Raw genomic sequence first — 20,694 nt, forward strand, 5'->3', positions numbered from 1 at the left:
TACCTGATTAAAAAAAAAAAATTGAGTGTTGATTACGACATCTGATTTGATACAGGTGTCGTTAAGAATTAATAGAGTTTCAATGAAATAATATTATTAGAAAAGAATAATATTTCTGTTCGAATGAAATTTGATCGCAATTTCCGGTCTTTCGAAACATAAGATTTAATGTAAGATATGTGCCAATAATATTTCATAGAATTTTCATGAGAAACTGTTAATATGAAAGTAACTAATTACGCAAAGAATAGAAATTTTATAGAATTTTCTATAGAAGTCTTAATAGAAAAGTATAGAACTTTCTCGTCACATAAAATTGTATAGAAATATCCTAAGCGCTGAAATACAGAACTTTAAACAAATCTTGTACTGTTCAGATTTGATCGAATTTTAACGAAAATATGATAAAAGAAAAGTATAGGATTTCTAGATGGATAGAACTTGATAAGGGGATCCGATTTATTATTCAATTTGAGAAGGTTTGCATCAAATATGCTTATAGAATAATATGCTCCTAGAATTGTATGCTTATAGAATTATAATTATTTAACGGAATTTTTATTATCACCGGAAACAGTAACCATCAATCAACCCTTTTGATCAAATTAACTCTGTAAATAAGAGAAAATTCTTAACAACTTTTCAGACTAGCTGGGAAATAAGTTTTTAAAATTTTAAACTAAAATTTGTTCTGAAAAAGATATACTCCATCGCTCAACTGGGAATCAAACCATCTTTATTCCGAAAAAATTTGATTGTTAAAATTATAATTATATTATTATGCTTATAGAATTTTTTAATTTTCTAAACATTTTTTTTGGCATGGTAATTGGGGGCTTTGTGAGGAAGATCAGAAGAGTTTCCTTAAAGGTAAGAAGAAGAAGATAGAATTGGGAGAAGTTTACATACGACTCAGGTAAGTAGTAATGTAAGTGGTTGTAGACAACGAGCCTTGCCATCATAAGCAGCAGCCGCTGCCTAATGAAACTACAAATCTCTCCGCCCTTAGGCACCACCTGTTCTTAGCTCACTATACAGCTAGGGCTCTTTGGCACTGTGTGCAATAGAGTTCACGACTCACTCCCACAACATGCTTGTATATGCCTGCTTATGAGATCCCGGATTATTTCGTCGTACACTTGGGTGCCAGTGCTAAGTGCCTTCGGTTTAATGCCAGTCTTCAGACTCCCTCCGTCTCACAAAGCACCTTCCATGGGCCGATAATGCTTCAAAAAGGTATTGCGCCTTCTTAACTACCTCGTAAATGCTTGACACTCGCTAAATTAAAATACAACTCACTTCAACTCCCTCTAAACCAAGAGGAAAAAAAGTTCTTCAAGGTACATTATAATCTCTCAGAATAAGGTCGACTTTCTTATCTCGAGTTTTTCCACCCCTACCCTTTTTCATCACAAGCTTGGATCCCTAGAGTGACATTAAAAATGCAACCCACTCCCTTGCTTAAGGAAAACTTTTTTCTTTGATTTCAATTTATTAACGCATAAAATAAAAAAGAAAACATAATATTTAAAGAGAGTTCACAGCCCAAAATGCTCTCAAAATAGGAGAAACATTTTTTCACGAAAATAGGGAAATAATAAGGGAATGCATTTTTTTAAATAAAATTAATGTATAGGGATCACATTGAGGATAATATGATACACTTACGATTTTGAACTGCAATAAACAGTATTTTCAATAATCTGGTTGCATTTTCATCAGAGAAACAAATTCAATTTAGACCAAATAGTTGCATTGAGAACCAAATAGTGCAACTTTTGAGATACAAAGATAAATTTTTTATTTAACGGTCCAATTAAAGAAAATTAAACTTTCCCCAAAAACGGTTCAATTCTTAAACAGTTCCTATCTTAAAGAAATAGTTGAAGCCTAATGCCAAAAAGACGATTTTTTAAGAAGAGAGTTTAATTTTCAACCAAGAGCTTTTCTATAAAAAACAAACATTTTCAATCAAGAAGGATACATTTTCTACTCGAAAAGATGAATAAACAACAAAACAATGTAATTTAAAAAAATGGAACTTCAACAACAGCTGTTGTATTCTTAAACATAATAGTTGAATCAAGCAGAAGCGACAAGTTTTTAAAAGGATAGTTGAACTTTCAAGCCAGAAACTTTCTAACAAAAAATCTGAATTTTAAATTAGGACAGACGAATTTTTTATCTTAAAAGATGTATAAAGCACAAAACAGTTACATTTTCAAAAAAGATGCCTTTCTAATAGAATTGATAAAGTTTCAACATCCAAAAATGAATTATAGCCAAATAATTAAACTGTCAAGCGAAAGGGTTGATTTTTCATTTAAATATTTGCATTTTTATGCTACAAAGAAAAATTTCCTAAACAAAATGAATTTACGATAAAACAATTGATTTTTTCTTAAAAAAATATGACGTTTTACGAAAATAATAATACCAATAATACGAAATAGTAATACAAAAAAAATAGTTGAATTTTTAATTAGAGTGATAAGTCTTCAACGAAATGAATTCGCTTTCAACAAAAAAATTGAACTTTTAACCAATTATTTGAATTTTCAACTTGAGAAAAAGTCAATTTTCTAACACTTGGTTGGATTTTTGAAAAAAAGGAAATAATTTCTATCACAATTAGTGGGATTCTTAAACACATAGTTAAATCTTATATCCAAATAGACGACTAAAGATTAAAGCAGTTGAATTTAAAAAAAAAACGATCATTTTTTAACAGAATCGTTAAGTTTTCATCTTTAACACAAAAATGTAATTTTTTCAGAAGAAACTTGAATTTTCAACCCGGAACTTTTCCACACAGAAATATGAATTTTTAATTTTGAGGGACGAATTAAAAATGACTTTTTTTTCAATTGTTGAATTTAAAACCACAAAAAATAAATTTTTGAAAAATCAGTTCTACTTTATACAATTATTTCAATTGATAAGCAACAAAGATTAATTTAAAACTAAAAATATAATAGTCCACATCTCAACCATAATAATATTTCAATTTTAAACGAAAAAGATTTCAAAATAACCAGAATAGATGAATTCTCTACAAAAAATACAATAGTTGATACATCAACCAAATAGTGTTTTTTATCGAAATTTAAAACAGTTAAACATTCCACAAAAAAATATTTTTCAACTAAATAATTGTATTTTAAACTAGAAACTATCAATTTTTCTAACAAAAATGTAATAATTAAATTCATAGTTCAAAAAATGGATTTTGAACAATAACAAAAAACTAATTTTCTACCAATTATTGAAATTTTCTATAAAATAGTTCAATCTTTAACCAAAAAGTATGAACTTTCAATTAAGAGGGACGAATATTCAAACCAAAATAAATACATTTTTGAAAAAATTAATTCAACTTTAACCAATTAATTAAATTGAAAGGAAAAAATAATAGTTTTAAACTAAAAATATAAAAGCTAATATTCTAACCAACATAACATTTTAATTTAAAAAGAAAGATTTGTAACTAACTATAAAATATGAGTTCTAAACAAAAGATGCAATAGTTGATACATCAGCCAAATAATATTTTCATTTAAAATCCAACACAACTTAAATGAACTAGAAAATATGAATGTAAAAAAAGTTGAATTTTCAACCGAAGCAGATTAATTTTCATACAAAGATTCTGATTTGCAACAAACAAAAACGTTTATACCAAAAGAGATGAATTTTCAACAAAGCACATTTTTCCATTTGATAGAAAAAAAATGTGAACCAAATTGCTGAATTTTTAAGCTGAAAATGCAAATTCTCTACAAACAGTTGAGTTTTCTTTCCAACAATATGAAATTTTAAACAAAAAGTTAATTTTCAACTAAATACAGTGAAACCATTCAATAACCCTCCCTTCTATATCCCTTCTGAGAATTGACGCCGCGCCACAGGTAGGTGCGGGGTCAGCGGTTGTCAATTAGGCAAGCACTAGGAATTTATACAAAAAAAAGTTCAATAAAGCAGTTGAAGTCTAAAAAAAAAATTATTTTCAATTAAATAATTGTACACTCTACTACAAACTATTTAGGACCAAAAATGTAATAATTATATTCATTGTTCAAAAAATGGATATTTTATTTTAAAAAAGCTAATATTCTACCAAGTATATAAATTCTCAATAAAATAGTTGAATCTTTAACCAATAAAATTAATTTTCTACAAAACAGTTCAAGTTCTAACCCAGTAGTTGCATTTTCAATCAAGAAGATAAATTGTGTACCAAAGAAGTTGATTTTACTACAAAAAATATATAATTTCAACGAAATAGTTGAATTTTAAAATTTTAAAAATCAAGTAGTCACGCCAACCCCGAAAGGGAAATGGCTTAATGGTGTAATAAAAAAGAAGTTCCAACCCAAAATGGTATAGTAGAATTTGCTAATCAAACTATAAAGAATAAACAAAACAAAACAAATGTTTAACAAAGTAGTTCAATCTTCAGCTAAATAGTAGAAATTATCAATTAAAGGATATAAAATCTGAACCAAGAATATAATATTAACCTTGACAATTAAAAAGGACTAACTCTTAAAGGGAAATACATTTTCTTATTGTTTTCTATTCAAAGATTTTTCACAATTTGCTAACATTGTTTGATGAAGTATTACTAGCAAGCCACATAAAGTAAGTCTATGAAAAGATAATTGAAACTCTTAACAATTGCTGAAACTGCGTGTTTAAAGGCTAGTGTTAATCAATGAAATCGTCATTATAACAGTAAGAGAGATAAAGTAGACCCATTAATTGCAGCTTATTCAGCAATTTCTGGTGAAACACGATCTTAAACAGCTTCGGTGGCCACACACATGGCTCCCTGTAATTTTTGGCTGATTCCCAAAACAAACAGCTGTCAGCTATTCCAAAAGATGACTTTAAGGAGCACTTATGAAAGTAGAAGAATCGCTGGAAGGGGATTTTGGCTTCTAAAAAGGAGTAACTTTGAAAAGGATATCATTTTCATTGGCGAGCATTAAATCTCACTTCTGCTACACCATAAGGTCGGATACTTTTTGAACAGATCTCGTTATTCAACATTCATATTTGATGTTTAAACATACACCCGTCTCTCGATTTAGCCGCTCGTGGTTTAGTGATTCCTAGTACTGCTGGCTACGCAGTTTTTCAGCGCGTGGGGCGAGAGCCGGTTGCGACTCTTGCGTGACAAAAAACCAGTAGCGTAGCAGAAAGGCGCAATGCGGGAGTGCTCATATGCGTTGATTGCGCAATATTATGCATTCTAATTGGAAACGGTTCATGCAGCCCTGACTGTTTACGTTTCCATACTACCGATTTTTGTCTTTAAGTACAGTAATTTACAGATCTTTTTTGTACTTTAACTCTTGCCTGCTCTACATTGAAATGTTAGTTGAAATCAGTACAATAGACACAGAAGTTTATAGAATGTAAAGTAGATTGAAATTGAGTACCTAAAGCGGATCAGGATTAAACTTGGTAAAAGGAGGGTAAATAGTTGGCAGTCACTGTGGATAATGCTGAGGATCCCTGCAGCCTAAATGGAAACGTCACGGGTCCGTGTAAGTGGCTTGTCTAACATTTTGATTAACACGTCTCGTCGACGAAACGAGACTGCAGTTTAGGGCTGGTTCGCATGATGCAAAACCGTCCTGTAGACGGCTTGCAAGCGCAAAAGGTGGTTATGCTGTTCCCCATAGGTGGGTATTAGTTTGTCGAGGAGGCAGGCCGACTGTTGTGCGGTCTGTCACTCAAAGTTCACAGCCATCAAGAGCCCAAAAACTGTCTGTCAGTCAGTCTGTCCGTGCCTTGGTCTGTTGGCTCGAATCGATCTGTTAAAAACATGTTTACACGCTACCTCTGACCTGTGCCCCCTTCACGTTCTTTTATTTCTTCATTCTTATCCTCGCCCCACACGGAAATAGGAACAACGCCTTTATTTACACATCACTTCTCATCCTCTCAAATCAAAAATCAAATCAATTATTTCAACGATTGTTGAACTTAAGTCAAAAATCGATATCTATTTTAAGTTTTAGTAATAATAAGATAATTTGACCAGTGATTAAGAACTACTGCAGCTTTAGAACAATAATTTTTCAGTAAAAACTGTGAAACAAATTATTATTATTATTATTATTATTATTATTATTATTATTATTATTATTATTATTATTATTGAAACCAAGCGGGTTCACTTATTTTCTGTAGCACTGTGGTATAAACTACTATATTATGTCTTTTTTTTTAACGGCTTATTTTAAAAACCTCTGACTTTATTAGAAGTACTAGAACCTAAATGTAAGTCTAGCCAGGGGAAAGGAAAAATGCAGAAAACCATCTGCCCGAGTTCAGTTGGTGTTCCGGATGTCGATTTGAAAAGTAACCGAACATCAATTGAACGCAGCTAATACACAACCTGGTCCTAAATTGCAGACGGTCACCCATCCGAGAGCTATCCGCTCACGAAATGGCTTAACAACTCTCCACTCTAGTCTAGAGCCTTTAGTTTTTATCCGATTCACAACTTTTTCTTCTTTGAATTAAATGTCATTAAATTTTGAAGAGATTAGTTGACACAGATTGTTTAATTTCATTTTTAAATCTATTTATTTATCTAACGCGCAATGCGAACAAAGTTCAACTTTGTATATTTCGTTTCTTTATAAGGAGCGAGTTTCAAGAATAGTAATTGTTATAAACAAATTAATTGTAAAAATTACATACAAATTCGTTTAATGAAAAACATTTTTTTGCAACAATTTCTATAGTTTATTTTTGCGGCAACAGTGAATTGTAGAAATTTTTGAAATATATAGAATTATTATTGTTATATACAATTATTAATAAAAATTTCATATTTTAGCAATTTTTTTGAAATATTATCTTTTTTATTTTTATTTTTTTATACGCTTCTAGATGTAGTACATTATCATTAACATTTCTCAAAGTATGAAACATTATTCTTGTAAACAAATTTGATAAAAAAAGACCAAATTCGGTATTTTTGCGCAGAATCTTCAGCCTTTTACATAATTTTAACTCAGAATACAAGAACACAGAAGGTGAATTATAGAACTTTGACTGGTATTAACCATTCTTATTTTTTAATAACTAACTCGGTAAACAAAAGCAAAACTTTGACATTTTCGCGCAAGATATTTGATTTCAGCCTATTTTGCTTCAAAATGAATTACCAGAGAGGCTTAAATACAAAAAGTAGTTAATGATTAATAATTTTCATTTTTATAAACAAATTTTATAAAAAATAGCACTTTTTATATTTTTGAAACGAATTTTTTTCTTTGAAATACATTTATTTTTAGCCAAATTAGTTTAATTCAAATACCATTTTTCAAATTTCAGAGAAAATATATTTAATTTTTTCAAACTCATTTAATTCAAAATACATTACAAAGCAGCATGACTACGAATATTAGTCATGAATTATGTTTTTCTATTTGCATAAATAAATTGAGTAAGCAAATCCCATTTTTCGATACGTTGTAAATGAATTCTATTCTACAAAAAAATTTTGACTTTTGTCTTGATATTGGTAATATATTTCCCTAATTCTTATCTTTTTTATCATTTATGAACAATAAGTTGTTTATAAATTTTGCTTACAACAATAAAAATGGTAAATAGTCAAGAGCGTTTTCGAGGAACAAAAGTTTAATTAGTGTACATTTGTTAAGCCAAATAAATAATATTGTAAACCACCTTTAGTGCGGGCCCTCGATTTAAAATTTTTTTTATTTATTACCGCCCGTATTTTTTATTTGTTACTTTAAATTTTTTTAACTTATTAATAAAACTGAAAAGTGCATTTTCAAATAAAAAATATCATTGCCACCCGTGTGTTGAAACCAATACGGAGAAAAATATTTAGCTCAAACAACAAAAATTGTGTTGCGTCAACAAAATAATTTTTTTTTCTCGTACAACTTAACTATTTGGTTGGCACAACATAACTATTTTGTTGTGACATTTTTTTGGCTGAACAAAACAGTTTTGTTAAAATAACCAATTTTTTTGTTATCGAGTCAACAAAATTAAGTTGCCATCCCAATAAAATGTTTAGTTGGCTTTATAAAATTCGCTGGTTATTACCATAGAATAATTTTGTAAGCTTCACAAAAAGTTATTTTTTTGTATGAAATTAATTTTTTGGCTGATTCAAAAGATTTTTGTCGATAGAACTAAATAATTTTAAGGTCAAAAATACTTATTGAACTCTTACAACCTGAATCAGTTGTAAAAAAAAAAAAAACTGTTTTGTAGCTAAAAATCATTCGGTCAGTAAATGACTTTTTTTCTTTAAAAAATCATTATTCTTTACAACTGATCAAGTTTTTGAGAGTACAAAAAGTATTATAACATATCATTATAAGAAAGTTATACATTTTAATGATAATCTATGTTATTTAAAAAAAATAATATTATTAATAATTCAGTTGTTCCTTATAAAATTATTCCGATTTTTAAATAACGAGAATAAAGTTTTAATAATAATAATAAATTCTATATTACTGATTATTCTTAGATTAATGGAATATTGTTTCCTGTAACAGCAGCTTTACTAAGTTCAGTTGAAATTGTATAATATCAAAGGACGATAAAATGAGGCTCAGTCAAATAATTTTTTGATAACAACCAAGTATTTTACTCAAGAAAATAATTTTGTGCCCTCAACTAAATTTAGCATTAACAACAAAAACTGTTCAACGAAATGGTTTTGCGCGATAAAAAAATTGTTTCCCAATTCAGATTTGTTAACCTTCTACTATTTCCTATTACAATTAATATTTGCATAAAATTTGTATTCTAAAATGTAATTTCCATGCTTTCTGTATGAATTTAATTGTAATTTCTTATCTTCAGAAGGGCCCCACAGTGGGACAAAAAAAGTCCGTGTACAAATTGATTTTCAGAACACAATTATTATCCGATTTTAACTATTTTTTAAATGAAAGCTAATAAAATTTCGGAACGAACTGTCATGGCTATTTTTAATTTTTATTAATTTAATAACAAAAATAAAAAAAAATTAATCTTAAAGTATACCGGTTTTTAAAAAATGCTTTGATTCAATTCAGAATACCTAGAAAACTGAAAGCAATTATCCAAAAAAATGTACAATAGCAAAGCAAATTTTAAAAAATGTATTAAATTTATTATAAACAAATAAGTGAATGAAAATGGTTTAGTGGGGATTGGCGGCGATTCGTCACTTGATTCGCACTAAATTTGAACAATTTAAAGACAAAAAGAGTTTTTTAGTTGAATTAAGAAAAAATAGTAATTAATTTTTTATTTTTAAACCAATTTTTATAAACAAATATCCATATGAGGAATTTTTCATTGAATAAATAAAGCTGTTTCTATTGAATTGATCATATATTACTTGGAAATAAAAAGTAAGTTTTATGTTTGGTAACCAAATAAAAATTAATAATTGATTAAATTACCATGATAAACAAACGCACTGTTCGACTATTTTTAGCCATACACGGTATGAACGTAGTATTACACACGTAGGTATACACGTAGTAGATTATTTTCGAAATTATCCGATCAATTCTGTTAATTAAAAAAGGGAAAGTCATGTAGTAATCAAGTTTCTTTAATAAATCATCCAATTTTATCAACTTATGGCAAGAAATTATTGCTTAGTAATTTTAATTACATTCAACAGGAAAAAAAAGTTTTAGTTTACAAATGCATTAGCCAAGAAACATTTATTTACTACATTGTTAATAAAAATAAAAATATAAATATCCAAATAATGAATTTGTTAATTAAGTTTGGTGAAACAATTATAAAATGTTATCGATTCATAGCAAACTATCATTGCGAAATAACTGGCTATTAATTCCATGAAAAAGAGGTGTTGTATTTATAAATACAATGATAAAATTTTGTCTAAATAATTGTTGTTTACAATCAGAAATTGTTTGCTATAATAAAATTATTCTTGAAAATTCAGAAGTGAGTTACTTATAGTTAATTGCATCCAAAAAATCAAGTTTTTACCTTCAAAAATAGCCCGATAGTGCATTTGTTATTGCAGATAGTTTAAACAATTATTAACTTTTATTTTGTCACCAAATATGATACTAAGGTTTCATTTGCAAGCAATATATAATCAGTTGCATACAAAAAACTTTATTTATTCAATCAAAAATTATTGATATGGATATTTGTTTATAAAAATTGCTTTTAAAATAACAAATTATTAGTATTTTTGATTCATTCAAATGAAGAAACTCTTTTTGTCCATAAATTGTTCAAATTCAGTGTGAATCAAATGATGAATCTTTGCCAATCCCCACGAAACCATTTTCATTCAATTATTTGTTTATAACAAATGCAATACATTTTTTAATTTTGGCATTGCTATTGGGCACCTTTTTCGATAGTTGCTTGCAGTTCTCTTGGGATTTCTGATTGAATCAAAGCATTTTTTTAAACCAGTATACTTCAAAAGTCAAAGTTTTTTTAAATTTCTTTTCTTAAATAAAAAAATTAATAAAATTTCTTAAAAATTAAAAAATTTGCTTTTTTAGGATGATGCGAAATTTTATTAGCTTTTATTTTTAAAAAATGTAAAATCAGCCAATAATTGTATTCTAAGATTTAATTTGTCCAAGGAGGTTATTTTTTCTCCACTGGGCACCCCTGTGATTTACAATTTATTCGACATAATACAATCAATTTCCTTTCTAAAATATTAAATTCCTAACTCATGCATGATCGCCACTACATGTACTCAATTTTGCGTTCAATTTGACAATTACCCATAAATCTGTATTCGGTCGTACCTTAGAACGCACGTACAAATTTTTCTCTCAATATTTTCACTTAGTCTGACTATATTTTTGAAGTGCCTTAATGAAATGAGGTCCAGATCGCCCCTCATTCTAAATCCCTTTGAAAATCAGCATATATATTTGTATGCACTTGCAGCGATGGTGAAAACGAGTTCTAAACGATGGGTAATTTGAGAGACTGGCGGGATCGAGTCGAGAGTACCCCACGCGCACCCTTGATACGAGCCACCCCCGAATTGCCTACCAAAGAGTATTATAGAGGCTCTATATAAAGGCGAGTGGCTCGAGCGGCCTACGTAAGTAATATAAGGGTCTTGGCGACCCTTCCGCCAAGGGTTGTATTCCAAGGGCATGAACTTGGTTGGTCTATGGGCCGCCGCGCCGCCGCGCCGCTTTACATTGCATAAGTAACGCCGTGAAACTCCAACCCACACATCTCAAATCAACCCTCCTACTCACCAGACTCTAAACTACGCTTATTTGCCTCCACTATACCAGAATATCAGACTATTTGTCGAGCTTCTGTAACTACACGAGTCTAAGTACCAGAATTCACTTGGAGAAAGATACCTTCATCCTCCGACTTCTAATTAAGTGCTGTATTTATGAAGTGAAATTGTCAGTGCAGAATAAGGTAAAGAACAAATTCGGAATTTTTCAGGAGAGCGGAAGAACTTTCTCTGAAATAGAAATAATCATTTAGGATAAAGGAATCTGTATTATCATCAGAGACAGTTACCATCGATCAATCTAGATATCTTTTTCACCACCCTGAAAATGGAAATCAACCTATCGATCCAGTTAACTCTTCAAATAACAGAAAATAGTTAACGTTATTTTTAGACTAAATGAAAAAAAATTCAAGAAATTTAAAAATTAAATTTGTTTGGGAAAAAGATCTATTCTCGTTAACTGCAGACTCAAATCATAAACCGCTGAATACGGCACAGAAAAATTCGAGAAAACACCGCTAAGGCACAGTGAATAGTGACCGATTTGGACAACAAAATCTAAAAAAAGCTTGTAAAATTAGTAAGAGAGATGTCGAGTCTAATTTTTAAAAAAGGCTTTCAATTTTTTTTCTATAAACAAATTTCACGCAAAAATTGCCTTTTTTGTTATTTGTGGAATATTTGTGTCTCTGAGATTCTGTTAAAACGTTAAATGAGTTTCAGATGATGATTATTCATTTCCTTAAATATTTATTTCGAAATAATAAATAAAGAGTTTAATACATCTTGCATATTTTAATGATTTTTTGAAAATTGAATTCATAGTCGATGAAAATTTATTTTATTGTTATAAAACGAACTAAAAATCGCCAAGGCAGGTTGTGTATTCGCAAAAAATACTAGCGCTTATTCTTACAAATAATATCTAGAAAGCCCAGTTGCTAAACTCCAATGCTCTTAATGAAAAAAACCTAAGCTTTCTTTTGATATAAAAAAAAGAAAAAATATTATTTAAAAAAAATTAAAATTTGTTTTTAACTTTAATTTTTGAAGGTTAAATACATTAATAGAAAGGGCGTGGAAAAACTATTAAAATCATTTTAATTAGGGAGGTATTTGTGTAAGAGGAAAGAAGACGAATTCGATCAAAGTGAAGGAAGACGAGAGAAAATAAAAAAGGAATTATTTCTATTTTTCCTTTTTTGGTCTGATTTTTTAATATTTTGAATAAATTTTTTTTTACCGAGCTTTTTTCATTCAAACCCCCATGTTAATTGCAAAAGCCATGGGGCACAGGTTAACGTTGAAAAAAACGACGAAATTGCTTTTCCCCGAGAACGACCAAATTGAGGTGGGGGGGGGGGGGTTATTATCTGAAAACGAAAGTTAAATTCTTACGTCTCTACATTTGGAACACCCTAATGTAAAAATTATTGTTTTCTATTTTTTACACTAAGATCACCAAAATTTAGAAATTTTAAAAATTCACAATGATAGCTCTTCCAGTGAGTATTCTCTGGTAAAATAAACTCAGATAGTACTTGAGTTTCATCACATAACAACATTAAGAAAAATGTTTGAATAGCTTTTTTAGTTAGAATTTCCCACCGAGATTTTTTCGAAAAAATCATGCATGTTGAGAATGACTGAAAAAAGTTCTGTGAATTTCTCCAGATTTTTTCTAACGATAGAAACAGAGAAAAAGAATAAAGATGAAAAAGAAGATACCCCTCCTACCTTAACTCGTCTAATATGGCGGATAATAGTTTGAAATTTCGTTATATAAGTGTCGAAAATGATATTCTTATATTGGGCCAAAATTTCAAACCCTTTAGTTATCAGGAAAAGGGATACCATGTCAGGTTCTTTCATTCTTTTAAATTTGTATCATACACTGCGCCCTAATATATGCATACACTCCTTAAAAAACTCAATATTTTGACATCCTAATTTTTTCGACAAAGAAATAATTTCACATTCATGTTACGAATTATCTCTTCTCTTTTCGGGATTTCGTAACCCTTGTTAAGAGGAGTTTGGGTCATAAGGAAAGGTGAGGAGCGAGAAAGTAGCCGTGGAGGGAAGAGAATTTAGCAGGGAAGAATAACAGAAAGCAGGGAAAGTAGTGAAAATGAGATGAGGGTAAAGTAAATGAAGTCTGGGAGGTTACAGGAAGTAGATTTAGAATGGGTGGGGGAAATCTGTAGAGGTAAGTAAGGGAGATGAAGTAGAGGAGTGGTAAGTGAGGAGAGGTGCCGTTGGAGTGAGGAAGTGTTGTATGATATAAGAAAAGTATGTAAGGGAAGAGGAAGTAGGGGAGAGAAGGTGATGGGACTTTGGGAAAGTGTGGAGGAGTAAGAAGAGGGACCGTAGGAGAAGTAGAAATGTAGGGGAGAGAACGTAAGGTGAAGCAAGGAAAGAAGATAAAGTGAATACAGGGGAAGTTAAACAAAGTAGAGGAGGTTACAGGAACTATATCTTCGAATAGGAGGGAAAATCTGGAGAGGGAAATAAGGATGAGAAAGTAGAGGAATTTGAAGTAAGAAAAAGGGCATTAGGAGAGTGGAAGGGAAGTAGGATATAGAGAAAAGTAGCTGAGAGAAGAAGATTTAAGGGATATTTAAAGGTGAATAGAGAAAATGGAGAAAATAGTAAGATGGGATGGGATAAGACAAGATAGGATAGAATAGGTTAGGAGATGATAGATTATGATAGAAAGGAGTACCAAAAGAGAGGTGTCTGGTTTGTAGAGTGTCGGAAGAGAATATTTGAAAGTTTTTATTAACGTTCTAATAGGCTATGAAAGCCTCTTTTGTAGGCGCATTTTACCTACATTGCCTCATTTTTCTTGCATCCTTTTTTCGTAATTTGTCAAATGTTTATGAAAGAAATGCCAACTGATAGATGAACTTTGTCGACATCTGCTTCATTCTTTCAATTCATACTCAAGGGAAGGCATCAGGAGGATGGACACTAAGAAAGAAAGAGAAGAAAAAAGCGGGGCTCTTTGACAAATTTGATTCGCGTGTCACGGCCGGAGGAACACGGTGAGAGCCAGAAAAGTGACGTAGGATGTATATTTCTGTCTTTGTATAGGAATCACACATACAGTTCACTATTTTAGAGAAGCTTGAAGACTCGTTGTCGCTAAATCAGCTAAATGGCTACCAAGCCCAACGGCTGGGAGAAAACCCATGTAAGCGAGGTGCGACAGGCATGGCTGACGCCATTCTGCGACTTCTGAATATTTTATGCGCTACTGTTTTCGTAAAGAGGAATGACAGCCAGAGGAAAAGACCTTTAGCACTCGTAAATTTGAGAGACTCTGCACACACCCAGGCATGTGAACTCGACGAGCATAAATAAGAACCTATCCTACACCTAATTCACTTGAACACCCTTCGAATCTAATCCCTCAAGTGGCCGGAAAATAATTCAAGGGAAAATTTTCTCTTATTCAAATGTCACCAGAATGGGCTGACAACGAATTAGATGATGTCTTTGTCAAAATGAAATGCACGTGATTATAAAATTTTAGAAATGTCCTATTTTTTAACTTTCTTTGGTAGAGTTGATCTATACTAGATTTCAAAATTTCGAAAATTTCTAAGACTTAAAAAGATTTAAAAAATTTTCAGGAAGACTCCAAATTGAGGAAAATAGATTATATCGTTTATAATATTAGATTTTTAAATATAGGACAGAAATCTATTAATAGTAAGCAGTAAAATCTAGATATAAAATGTTATAATCCATCGTTTTTTTTCATAACATCCAAATTTTCTGGTTCAATATCTATACATTGCTGTCTCAAATTTTGAAATTCGTAATCATAAACGGCACAATCTATTTTTCACAGTGTAATGATTTTAGAATGATTCCAAAGATTTGACATAGATTTGAATGATTTCAAGGATTCAAGAGATTTCACAAAGTCTTCAAAGATTTTCAGGAATTAAATAATTTTAACAATTTTTGATTTTTTGGCTTTGGGGTCCCTAAATGAGGAAGATTTATATTACCATCAGACGTTTCGGCTCCATATATAGGACCTCTTCAGTGATTTATTCTAGAAAAAGTTTTTGGTACATTTCACATTTCTCCTAAACACATATTTTTGTGCGCCAATTTTTTGTATATAACATTAATTATTTTTCTATATAACTAAATTATTATAACACTATTTATATATTTATATTCACTGAAGAAGGTCCATATATGGAGCCATTTAAGGGCTCCAAAGTCACAAAACCCAAAATAATGAAGTTTACTGAAAGTCGCAAAACGCTAAAAACAATTAACTAATTTTACACATATTTCACAAAAACGTCAAAAGATTTCGCAAAAATTCAAAAGATTTTAAATATTTCACAAAGATTTCAATGATTTCAATAGATTCAAAATGTTTTAATTTTATATTTTCATTTAACTCAGGATACTCCTGATTGTAGTAAATTGAGCCAAAATCTACCCCTCTCCCTCGAACTTTTCTCCTTATCTCACCTACCTCACTTCTTCTTTCTACACTACTTATTCCTCACGTACAACAACCCTTATACTTCCTTTCCTTCACTACCCAACCTGTACTACCCTTTCTCTAATTTCCGCTCCCACCCTTCCACTAAGATTTTCCATCAGATTGTAAGAATAATTCTCTTTCTAAAAAATTTTTTTAAAATTAATTTTTGAGAATTTTGGGATAGCTAATAAAACCTATCGAATGAGGATTTTCTCACATTCTTTGATACAATTTTTAAAGAATATATATAACGAAAGTGTCTTTAGGACTAGTTTACTATTTCGCTCCTGAAAAAGTAAGATTTCCTTTTCTACATATTTTAATTAATAAATATAAAAGATTTCAATTCACGATTTTTCAGGTTGAAGAGCAGTTTGAACGCCCGGTGTTATGCATCCCAACGAACTTAACTGTAGAGACAGTAGCAAAACAAGTTCCTGGTGGATGCTGGATTGTTTGTCGAAGCGACAATAGTTGTTTTGGGCCATGCATCGTGCTTGGAGCAGAAGGCTAGGACGAGTGTTTGTCAAATGTTTGATCAAAATGTTTGTCATTTCCGCGTGCACGGCAGCAATGCCGAAATTAAATGCGATGCCGAGTTACCAATATCATTAAGTGTGTGTGCCTTACTGTCGAGTTATCAGCCAACCAATATCAATTCAAACATCCACCAAAAATACTATCTTCTATTAATTAAAGCGTACTCATCATCTATTTTTTATTAATTGAAATACATTATTTTTGAAGTCTGCAGAAAGCTCTCCTCTTCGAAAAAAATTAGTTAGATTAGGTGACATGCGGCTACAATAAAAGGGTTCGTTGCCTATTAGATTATTCAAATCACCCCTTCCTTAACCTTCCTATCTTGACCTTTCTTCAAACTTCTCCCCTCGCCTCCCGCCATCTTAACCCACTCCCTTTTCCCTCATAAATTTTCCTTTCTTTTCAAATTCCTTACTCCATCCCGCTTCCCCTTTCGATTACCTTTCCCTCCCCGTTCCTAATTCCTCCCTTTCACCTCTCTCTTTACTTCCCTTAATCCTTTTTCTTTAGCGTAACTCTCTTCCCTTCTTTTCTTTACTCAATCCTCCATGTTCCTTTTTTCCAGTTTATTCACCTCTTAGCCTATTCATCTCACTCAACTATCATTCCCTCTTCACCTTCCACAACCCTTCCTCTACTTCAAATTAGGCATTTTAACTTCATCGTTAGCTAACTTCTCAACTTTTCAAATGCATGGAACAAAACTTAATTTTTGTGTTATCTTCGTATTGAACAATAATTACCATCATTTTATTATTTCATTAAATATTCATTAACAAATAAAAACTATTTTATAGAAAAGATTAGTATTTACAAAGATATAAGCGAAATAGGGCTAAAATGGATCGAATTCGAAGCATTTGTTCAACAGTTTTCCCCTAAAAAATCAACGAAGTGAAATCAGCTGCGGAGATAGAAGTGAAAGTACCTAATTCCATTCTACTTTTCATCACCCTCCCATTCGAAGCCCCCTTCTCAATGTTTTCTCAAATCGCCTATTTCCTCACTCTTCTCCTCTTATCCTCTCTCTTATCCGCTATCTCATTTACCTTTCCATTCTATCTTTTTTATCTCTTCCCTTTCCCTTCCCACTACGTTCACGTTTCCCTTCACTTTTCCGTACTTTCTCCTATCACGCCTCTTCACCTCTAATTCCTTGCTTGTCCCTTTTTTGTTCTTCCTTCTCCCTTTTTTGCCCTTCCTTCTCTAATATACCCTTTCTTCGCATCATCCCACCTTTCTTTCCAATTCCTTTTCTCTCCACTTTCCACTCTTTAATCACGTATCTCCTCTGTTCTTCCTTCTCCTACTACTGTCCCTGACAGACACCCTTCCTCCCTTGTACCTCTCGGCCACTTTTTGCTCATTCCTCCCATCTCCTTTTCACTTTTTCTAGCCCCTCTTCCAACTGCATTCCACCTCCCTCTTCCCTTTTCCCTCCTCATGCCACTCTCCTTAACATTCCTTTCTTATTTCTTCGTTCTTCCTTCTAATCTCTCCTCATTTCCCTTCTCGTCGCTTTTCTCATCCATCTTAAATCACCTTTCTCCTTTCGACACCAGACCAAAGTTATAAGGATTTCTATCGAATACTAGGAAACCCTAAAAAGATAGAAACTTCTATCCTTAAGAAGGAGAAAAGGGGCAGAAAGGGATTGCAATTTTTATGCAGAGAAATAAAATAAATCCGCATATAAAAGTATAGAAAAGGAAAAATATATTTAATCAATTATCACAATTTAGGGAAGAGTGGTCAAGTCTGCACTGAGGGTTAAGCCGATGCTCTCATGTTAATTCGAGATGGCGCGCGTATCGGGTTAACCATTTTGTCGTATGGCAGGTTGGCAGACATGGACGTAATTTTCACTGACAATTGTCAATTTAGTTTTCGCTTGACATCGTCAGCGGACAATAAATTTGTCGTGCGAACGGAAGTCTATTTTCTTCTACTTTTCTTAAAAAGCTACTGGTGTGTAAATATTTTGAAAAGTCTAAGTGATCATGTGCATTTTTTTTGATATCCGTGTTTTCACCTGATAAGGTCCATTTTGTTATTCGGATTTGTTTCCTGTGCGTAATAGCATGAAAGGTGTAAACATTCGTAGTGCTCCTAAGTAGGCACCAAACAATTGGTCCTAAGTCAGCACCTTTTTTTGCTTCTGTAGTAAGTTGTGTGTTATATATTTTTTTTTGTATTTTAATTCCATTTTACTCGTCTCTTGTCGCTTTTTTTTAGTTTGGTTATTTTTTGACTGAAGGTTGCTTGTTTGTAGCAGATGCCCTTTTACTTTATGTGTTTTATCATTGACAAGAATCTACATGTGTTTTCAATGTAAATGGACTAAATTTGTTCATTTCCCCCTCAAACTTACATAACCTTCCCAGTTTCTTGTATTTGAGCGGAACATATTATGTGCTGAATCTAGACCAAGTGGTGCTGCTTTAGGACCACCATTTTGAGAAATAGCAGAAATGCTTGGAACGACATAGAATTGTAGATAAAGGATCGTGGTACCTGACCAATACATTAAAGAGCCATTAAACTCTGTTTACCTCTATTTCAGAGAAGACCTCTTTGTGCCGACTTAGGACGACTATCAGGCAATAAATTTGCAAATATTTTTTTATGATTTTTTAGTTTTTAGATACATCGGCAATATTTCTTCATACTTTGACTTGAGCCTGTAGAAGGATAGACATTGAAGACAAACAGAGAAGGAAAGATACTACAAATCTGCAATATTCTAAATTTTTTATCTTTAATCACATCCTCGAAGTTTCCAATAATAATACAACTACAATGAAACTCTTCAATAGCCCTCCCTTCTATATCCCTTCCGAGAATGAACGCCGCGCAGCAAGTAGGTGTAACAGGAGTTGCGCGGAGTGTGGGGGGTCTGTGGTTGTCACTCAGGCGAGCACTCAGCCGCGAAAAAACAAAAGCGGAGCTGGCTATAATAAGTTTGTTCCCACCCACCTTCCGACCCAAAATCGGCGCTATAGAAGAGTTTCACTGTATTTGAATTAAAATTATTGTAGAAATGTTGAATAATACTGCTATATGAATAAGCATTTTTTTCAATATTGGATGAATGTGAATTTGGATTGTAAGTAAAGCGACCAAGAGGAAGGTCCTGTGACCTTTGAAGGTAGATTGCGAAAGAGCAGTCAGCCGAAACAGACAAATTGACAATGGAAATAATTTTCGTTTTAAGTTCTTTGGACTGCAGGAACGCCAATTTATTAATCTTATAGTAGTCAACGCACGTCAAGAAGCAGGATCATAATACATGCCAGAAGATGAAGGTGCATTCAGATGTCATGTTCGAACCACTCTCGTAATTGGTCCGTCATTCTCAGAGCGTCAAATGTACATACTTGCCACAGCACCTTTGAAATTTTGATTAGGGACACGTGGATGTACAGACGATGATAGAAATGGTCTCTGCTTTTCAATTACGCCTTTCAAAACACTTTGCTCAAATAACACACTCAAAAATCTCGTCAGAGATTTTTTTTACGGATTATAAATGTGTTACGATAACTTTCTCACGTATTTAACAACTATTGTCATTGTTATTTGCCGAAAACTGGCTTTTACAAAATCAAGCTAGCATATTGGAATTAGGAAATATTTGAGAAATTTTGAATAAATAATAGATCAGCGTACAAAGTCATTTTTTCAAACCGGATTGTGAGATACTTAACGCACTATTAATTTGAGATCAAAAGTTATAATTATAACGAAATAGTTTCAGTTTACAGCAAAAGATGGAAAAATTTAAATAAATACTTGATTTTTTAAACAAATAATGTGAATTTCAACCTACATAGATAAATTTTAAAACAAATTGTTGAATATTTAAACAGAAAAGATTAAATTCTAACCACAATCAGTGGCATTTTTCTCCAAAAAGTCAATTAAAAAATACAATAGATTATAATTCAATTCATCCTTAGTCAAAGGAGATCAATTTTCAACCAAGAAAGATAAATTTTCAACATGAACATTTTTCCCAAAACAGATAATTTTTTAAAATATGGTTAAATTTTTAACAAAATAGTCGAATTTAACCAATAAAGGTAAATTCTCGAGGGAAAATGTATTAACTGATAACCAACCAAAAATTATTTTAATGTAAAATTAAGAACATAAGGACGAACTTTAAAAAAAAATTGACTTTTTTACCACATAGTTGAATTTTCTGACAAATAGATTAATTTCAACAAAAAAATTCAAAAGTTGATATTCCAGCGAAAAGAAGATTTCAAATTAAAATAAAAAATGGTTGAATTTAACAAAAAATGTAATAATTCATATTTCAAACAAAAATATTTTAGTTTCCAAAAAAAATATT

The sequence above is a fragment of the Belonocnema kinseyi genome, chromosome 7 (assembly GCF_010883055.1).
Source record: "Belonocnema kinseyi isolate 2016_QV_RU_SX_M_011 chromosome 7, B_treatae_v1, whole genome shotgun sequence".
Lineage (NCBI taxonomy): Eukaryota > Metazoa > Arthropoda > Insecta > Hymenoptera > Cynipidae > Belonocnema > Belonocnema kinseyi.